The following is a 7,096-nucleotide window of genomic DNA, read 5'->3' as shown; positions in this document are numbered from 1 at the left end:
ATTCGGTTAATCATAGAAAAACGAGAACAAAACTTTTTAGCCCCTTAAATTCATAAAACAGACATGGTGCAGTCATTTCCATTCTAGAAAATAAGAGTAATCACCACCATTCCTATAAATTCTGGATATTCTAACAATCTGAATCTTTTTTAAATGTTCGATGAAGCCCTTTGCTGTTCTGTTTAGAGACTCAGCTGATCATAAACCAAGTTTTGCTCTTGAACCAAGCTTCTAAACTCTTCACCTTTTTCATTTCTCAGTTAGTATTCACTTTAAAACTGATTAAAAGAAAAATTAAATGAATGCCTATCAACAAATGTGGGATCTAAACTCTAGTGCTTTCTCTAAAATAATTTCTTTTCTCAATTCAGAAATGTGTGTGTGTAAGTCACAACACCCGTGACACCAAAACGGCTTTCTTTTCTCTCTTTTCTCTCCACTCTGCACTGTGAGCACACACACCAAATCAGAAAGGACTGTGGGGACACAAAACCGCTCTCTCTCTTTTTTTTTTGATTGTGTGCCAGGGCGTTGTCTCACGTATTAGATTATGCTTAAGATACGAATGGGTTTATCAGTCACATCAGAATCCATACATACTGATCCTCCAATAATAAAATGGTCGGATCTTATCAAACACACTTTGTTTCTTGTGACAAGTCAGCGAAACAGCGTATACACGTCAAGACACTGAATCAAGTTTGCCACAAGAACTCATAAGTTTGGCAGTATTGCTCTGCCGTCAGCAATCATACACCCATTTTATTTTCATGAGACATGTGCAGGCACCTGTTCATCTACTGTTCTATCACTATGAATTAGTTTATCTATTATCAATAAGGATACTTCTACAACTACTATCAAAGTATGTCCGGACTTCTTATGTTCTCAGTTGCTATATATGAATAAGTGGGTTGCTACTGAAAAGCATTAAGCATGTCACACAGCCCAAACATATAACATTTCAGGACACACCACACAGTTAACAACCACAGTGAAGCGTGTCAAAGCCCAAACATGTAACATTCAACAGGACACTTACACAACACATTCAAATCAAACAGTCAGACAACATACAAGAACATATACCCCAGCCGGCATTGCTTCCTGCCTATTTTCCTACAACTCACTATGTGTGCGCACACCTTTATTCACAAACTCTTCAACTTATACTCTTTTACCGAAGCTGCTACAGCTCGATAAGACATCTGCCTTGTATGTAACAGATTAGCGGTTTAGCAGTTTTAATTTAGTTTGAGTGAAGGAATTCATTTTATAGCAAAATCCGAAATCGTGAAGAACTCATGAAAGTAAGCTTATTCTCGGATTCCTGAAACTTTAGATTTGCTCTTTCTTTTACTGCAAAGTACAACGTTGAGCAGCACTAATGAGTTGTTTCTATTTTTGGCAGGCTTTACCTTTGCGGATGAAGCCCTTTCTGTCTGTGCAAAAGAAATCTTGTTACTGTGCAGAGTGACTACTCTGAGTAGAGTCGCCTTACTTGTTGCGACTGTGCCGATGTTCGAAGCTGGAGTGCAAAGTTGTTGCTTGAATGGTGCTCACTGGAGCGTGTGGTAGTGTAAAGTTATACCATTTAAAAGGGCTGAAGAGTGCTCAGTGCAGCGGGTGGGCGGAGGTGCAAAGTGACACTATGGCCATAAAAAGAACACCGCTACAAGTGCGAATTGTGCCAGGAAGGGCCCTCGGACGTGAACCAGTGGACATCGCTTCTCGGCCTTTTGGCTAAGATCAAGTGTAATATCTGTTCTTATCAGTTTAATGTCTGATATGTCCTCTATGCGAGGACTACATATTAAATGGATTTTTATCAATAGGAGTTGAAAAAGGAGCTTGCTCCGTTCACTCCAAGCATCGACCCGGTACTGCAGTGCCGCTGGGAACGGTGCGCTCTCCTCTGCTCTTGTGAAAAAGCAAACAGCGGTGCAGGATGGAAGTTTCAGGGAGCCTAAGATGAAACTTTCTTTTAATCTGCTGAGAAAAGAGAGTGAATGCGAAGCAGACTTTAACACGGCTCTGGGAGCGAGCCGAGTGCGGGCTAACCGGGAGAATTGCTTGAAAGAAACGCGACACCGAATGAGCAGTCAGAACAAAGCCTCAATACGGTGTTCCCGTGTTGTTTGTGGCTGCCTTGTCTTTTGCACAGAGTAAAAGACAAGGCTGCCATCGAATAGGGCCCGATTGTTCCTACTTGGTCAGCCGAGGAGCAAGCATCTCAACCAAGCAAAGCTCACCATGGGGAAGGTGGCTATGCCAACTAGTCTGATGCCCTGCTCCCGCAGTGATGGATAATCGTACACTGGTTTCTCTTCATAATGTATAAGTCCTTCGCCTTTTACTAAAGACTTCCGTGGAGAGCAGCACTAATGAATTGTTTCTATTTTTGGCAGGCTTTACCTTTGCGGGTGAAGCCCTTTCTGTCTGTGCAAAAGAAATCTTGTTACTGTGCAGAGTGACTTCTCTGAGTAGAGTCGCCTTACTTGTTGCGACTGTGCCGATGGTGCTCGCTGGAGCGTGCGGTAGTGTAAAGTTATACCATTTAAAAGGGTTGAAGAGTGCTCAGTGCAGCGGGTGGGCGGAGGTGCAAAGTGACACTATGGCCATAAAACGAACACCGCTACAAGTGCGCATTGTGCCAGGAAGGGCCCTCGGACGTGAACCAGTGGACAGATATCGCTTCTCGGCCTTTTGGCTAAGATCAAGTGTAGTATCTGTACTTATCAGTTTAATATGTGATATGTCTATGCAAGGACTACATATTAAATGGATTTATATCAATAGGAGTTGAAAAAGGAGCTTGCTCCGTTCACTCCAAGCATCGACCCGGTACTGCAGTGCCGCTGGGAACGGTGCGCTCTCCTCTGCTCTTGTGAAAAAGCAAACAGCGGTGCAGGATGGAAGTTTCTTTTAATCTGCTGAGAAAAGAGAGTGAATGCGAAGCAGACTTTAACACGGCTCTGGGAGCGAGCCGAGTGCGGGCTAACCAGGAGAATTGCTTGAAAGAAACGCGACACCGAATGAGCGGTCAGAACAAAGCCTCAATACGGTGTTCCTGTGGTGTTTTTATAAAATGCGGTGTAAAAAAAGGTGTGAATGCCCCATAGAAAACTAAAAGGTAGAGCGGAAGTGTTCGGCTGCAAGAAGGTGTGAATGTCCGACTATATTTGGTGAAAAGCAGGTGAAGCAAGGTCTGAATGCCTTAACCTTTTCTTACCCGCTTTTTACCAACTATGGTCGGACATTCGCAGCATCTTACAGCCGAACACCACCTCTCTAGCTTTTGATGATGTATGGTTGGGCATTCGCACCTTTTCTTACCCATTTTTGAGGAATTATGGGTGGACATTCACACCTTCTTGCAGCTGAACACCTCCGCTCCCGCTTTTGATGGTGTATAGTTGGGCTTCGGAACCTTTTCTTCCCCGGTTTTTACAAATTATGGTTGGACATTTAGACCTTCTTGCAGCCGAAAACCTCCGTTCCCTCTTTTGATCATACATTGTCAGGCATTCGCACCTTTTCTTACCCGCTTTTTACCAATTATGGTCGGATATTCACACCTTACAGCGGAAAACCTCCGCTCCCTTTTTTGATCATTTATGGTCTGGCAATACTACCTTTTCTTACCCGTTTTTGAGTAATTATGGCTGGACATTCACAGCTTCTTGCAGCCGAACACCTCTTCTCCCGCTTTTGATGATGAATGGTCCGGCATTCTTACCTTTTCTAACACATTTTTCAGCAATTATTGTCGGTCATTCACACCTTTCTCATCAGCTTTTTGCAAATTATGATCTGACATTCACACCTACTTGCAGCCGAACACCTCGGCTTCCGCTTTTGATGGTGTATATTTTGGCATTCGAACCTTTTCTTACCCACTTTTTACCAACTATGGTCGGACATTCACACCTTCTTACAGCGGAACACCTCCGCTCCCTCTTTTGATGGTGTATGTTCTTGCATTCTAACCTTTTCTTACCCACTTTTTACAAACTATGCTCGGACATTCACACCTTCTTGCAGCGAAACACCTCCGCTCCCTCTTTTGATTGTGTATGTACGGGCATTCGAACCTTTTCTTACCCGCCTTTTACAAACTATGGTCGGACATTCAAACCTTCTTGTGGCCGAACACATCCACTTCTGCTTTTGATGATGTATAGTTGGGCATTCACACCTTTTCTTACCCATTTTTCAGTAATTATTGGTGGACTTTCACACCTTCTTGTAGCCGAACAACTCCGCTTCCGCTATTGATTGTGTACAGTCGGGTTTTTTAACCTTTTTTTACCCGCTTTTTACCAACTATGGTCGGACATTCGCAGCATCTTACAGCGGAACACCTCCGCTCCCTCTTTTGATGGTGTATGTTCGGGCATTCGAACTTTTTCTTACCCACTTTTTACAAACTATGGTCGGACATTCAAACCTTCTTGTAGCAGAACACATCCACTTCTTCTTTTGATGATGTATGGTTGGGCATTCGCACCTTTTCTTACCAATTTTTCAGGAATTATGGGTGGACATTCAAACCTACTTGCAGTCGAACAGCTCTGCTCCCACTTTTGATTATGTTTGGTTGGATATTCGAACCTTTTCTTAACTGCTTTTTACAAACTTTGGTCGGACGTTCACAACTTCTTACAGCCGAACACCTCCGCTTCCGTTTTGATGGTATATATTCGGGCATTCGAACCTTTTCTTACCCGCTTTTTACCAACTATGGTCGGACATTCACACCGTCTTTCAGCGGAACACCTCCGCTCCCTCTTTTGATGGTGTATGTTCGGGCATTCGAACCTTTTCTTACCCGCTTATTACAAACTATGCTCGGACATTCAAACCTTCTTGTAGCCGAACACATCCACTCCTGCTTTTGATGATGTATGGTTGGGCATTCGAACCTACTTGTTGCCCGCTTTTCATTAATTATGGGTGGACATTCACACCTTGTCGCACCCGCTTTTTGCAAACTATGGTCGGCCATTCACAGCTTCCTCTCCACCATACTTGTATGGTGGGATATTCACACCCACTTGCATCCGAAGACCTCCGCCCCCACTTTTGTTGATATTTAGCCGATCATTCGCACCTTACCCGCTTTTGGCAAACTATGGCCTTCTTGCAGCCAAAAACCTCTGATCTCGCTTTTGATGATGTAAGGTTGGGCATTCAGACCTTGCTTCACCTGCTTTTCACCAAATATAGTCGGACATTCACACCTTCTTGCAGCCGAACACTTCCGCTCCACCTTTTAGTTTTCTATGGGGCATTCACACCTTTTTTTACACCGCATTTTATAAAAACACCACAGGAACACCGTATTGAGGCTTTGTTCTGACCGCTCATTCGGTGTCGCGTTTCTTTCAAGCAATTCTCCTGGTTAGCCCGCACTCGGCTCGCTCCCAGAGCCGTGTTAAAGTCTGCTTCGCATTCACTCTCTTTTTTCAGCTGATTAAAAGAAACTTCCATCCTGCACCGCTGTTTGCTTTTTCACAAGAGCAGAGGAGAGCGCACCGTTCCTTTTTCAAATCCTATTGATAAAAATCCATTTAATATGTAGTCCTTGCATAGACATATCACATATTAAACTGATAAGTACAGATACTACACTTGATCTTAGCCAAAAGGCTGAGAAGCGATATCTGTCCACTGGTTCACGTCCGAGGGCCCTTCCTGGCACAATGCGCACTTGTAGCGGTGTTCGTTTTATGGCCATAGTGTCACTTTGCACCTCCGCCCACCCGCTGCACTGAGCACTCTTCAACCCTTTTAAATGGTATAACTTTACACTACCGCACGCTCCAGCGAGCACCATTCAAGCAACATCGGCACAGTCGCAACAAGTAAGGCGACTCTACTCAGAGAAGTCACTCTGCACAGTAACAAGATTTCTTTTGCACAGACAGAAAGGGCTTCACCCGCAAAGGTAAAGCCTGCCAAAAATAGAAACAATTCATTAGTGCTTCTCTCCACGGAAGTCTTTAGTAAAAGGCGAAAGACTTGTACATTATGAAGAGAAACCAGTGTACGATTATCCATCACTGCGGGAGCAGGGCATCAGGCTAGTTGGCATAGCCACCTTCCCCATGGTGAGCTTTGCTTGGTTGAGACGCTTGCTCCCCCCCTTGCTCCTCGGCTGACCAAGTAGGAACAATCGGGCCCTATTCGATGGCTGCCTTGTCTTTTACTCTGTGCAAAAGACAAGGCAGCCACAAACAACACGGGAACACCGTATTGAGGCTTTGTTCTGACTGCTCATTCGGTGTCGCGTTTCTTTCAAGCAATTGTCCCGGTTAGCCCGCACTCGGCTCGCTCCCAGAGCCGTGTTAAAGTCTGCTTCGCATTCACTCTCTTTTCTCAGCAGATTAAAAGAAAGTTTCATCTTAGGCTCCCTGAAACTTCCATCCTGCACCGCTGTTTGCTTTTTCACAAGAGCAGAGGAGAGGAGAGCGCACCGTTCCCAGCGGCACTGCAGTACCGGGTCGATGCTTGGAGTGAACGGAGCAAGCTCCTTTTTCAACTCCTATTGATAAAAATCCATTTAATATGTAGTCCTCGCATAGAGGACATATCAGACATTAAACTGATAAGAACAGATACTACACTTGATCTTAGCCAAAACGCCGAGAAGCGATAACTGTCCACTGGTTCACGTCCGAGGGCCCTTCCTGGCACAATGCGCACTTGTAGCGGTGTTCTTTTTATGGCCATAGTGTCACTTTGCACCTCCGCCCACCCGCTGCACTGAGCACTCTTCAGCCCTTTTAAATGGTATAACTTTACACTACCACACGCTCCAGCGAGCACCATTCAAGCAACAACTTTGCACTCCAGCTTCGAACATCGGCAAAGTCACAACAAGTAAGGCGACTCTACTCAGAGAAGTCACTCTGCACAGTAACAAGATTTCTTTTGCACAGACAGAAAGGGCTTCATCCGCAAAGGTAAAGCCTGCCAAAAATAGAAACAACTCATTAGTGCTGCTCAACGTTGTACTTTGCAGTAAAAGAAAGAGCAAATCTAAAGTTTCAGGAATCCGAGAATAAGCTTACTTTCATGAGTTCTTCACGAT

The 7,096-nt window shown here is 44.4% G+C and overlaps 6 non-coding genes across 6 annotated transcripts; 3 read left to right on the top strand and 3 right to left on the bottom strand.

The window, feature by feature from the left end:
• The first annotated feature begins 1,723 nt into the window (after positions 1-1,723).
• On the top strand, positions 1,724-1,914 carry LOC140275863 (U2 spliceosomal RNA). Its single transcript, XR_011908572.1, has one exon. It is a non-coding gene; the product is annotated as a U2 spliceosomal RNA (small nuclear RNA).
• Positions 1,915-2,312: 398 nt separating this feature from the next.
• Positions 2,313-2,426, top strand: LOC140275881 (U5 spliceosomal RNA). The gene has a single exon (XR_011908588.1). It is a non-coding gene; the product is annotated as a U5 spliceosomal RNA (small nuclear RNA).
• Positions 2,427-2,690: 264 nt separating this feature from the next.
• Positions 2,691-2,878, top strand: LOC140275992 (U2 spliceosomal RNA). The gene has a single exon (XR_011908686.1). It is a non-coding gene; the product is annotated as a U2 spliceosomal RNA (small nuclear RNA).
• Positions 2,879-5,478: 2,600 nt separating this feature from the next.
• LOC140276214 (U2 spliceosomal RNA) lies at positions 5,479-5,664 on the bottom strand. Its single transcript, XR_011908881.1, has one exon. It is a non-coding gene; the product is annotated as a U2 spliceosomal RNA (small nuclear RNA).
• A 275-nt stretch (positions 5,665-5,939) lies between these two features.
• Positions 5,940-6,053, bottom strand: LOC140275757 (U5 spliceosomal RNA). Its single transcript, XR_011908475.1, has one exon. It is a non-coding gene; the product is annotated as a U5 spliceosomal RNA (small nuclear RNA).
• Positions 6,054-6,468: 415 nt separating this feature from the next.
• Positions 6,469-6,659, bottom strand: LOC140275910 (U2 spliceosomal RNA). Its single transcript, XR_011908612.1, has one exon. It is a non-coding gene; the product is annotated as a U2 spliceosomal RNA (small nuclear RNA).
• Positions 6,660-7,096: the final 437 nt, after the last annotated feature.

This window comes from Leuresthes tenuis, unplaced genomic scaffold (assembly GCF_036924035.1).
Source record: "Leuresthes tenuis unplaced genomic scaffold, fLeuTen1.0.hap1 SCAF_18, whole genome shotgun sequence".
NCBI lineage: Eukaryota > Metazoa > Chordata > Actinopteri > Atheriniformes > Atherinopsidae > Leuresthes > Leuresthes tenuis.
Note: the sequence above shows the minus strand (reverse complement) of the source record. Positions and strands in the feature narration are given on the sequence as shown.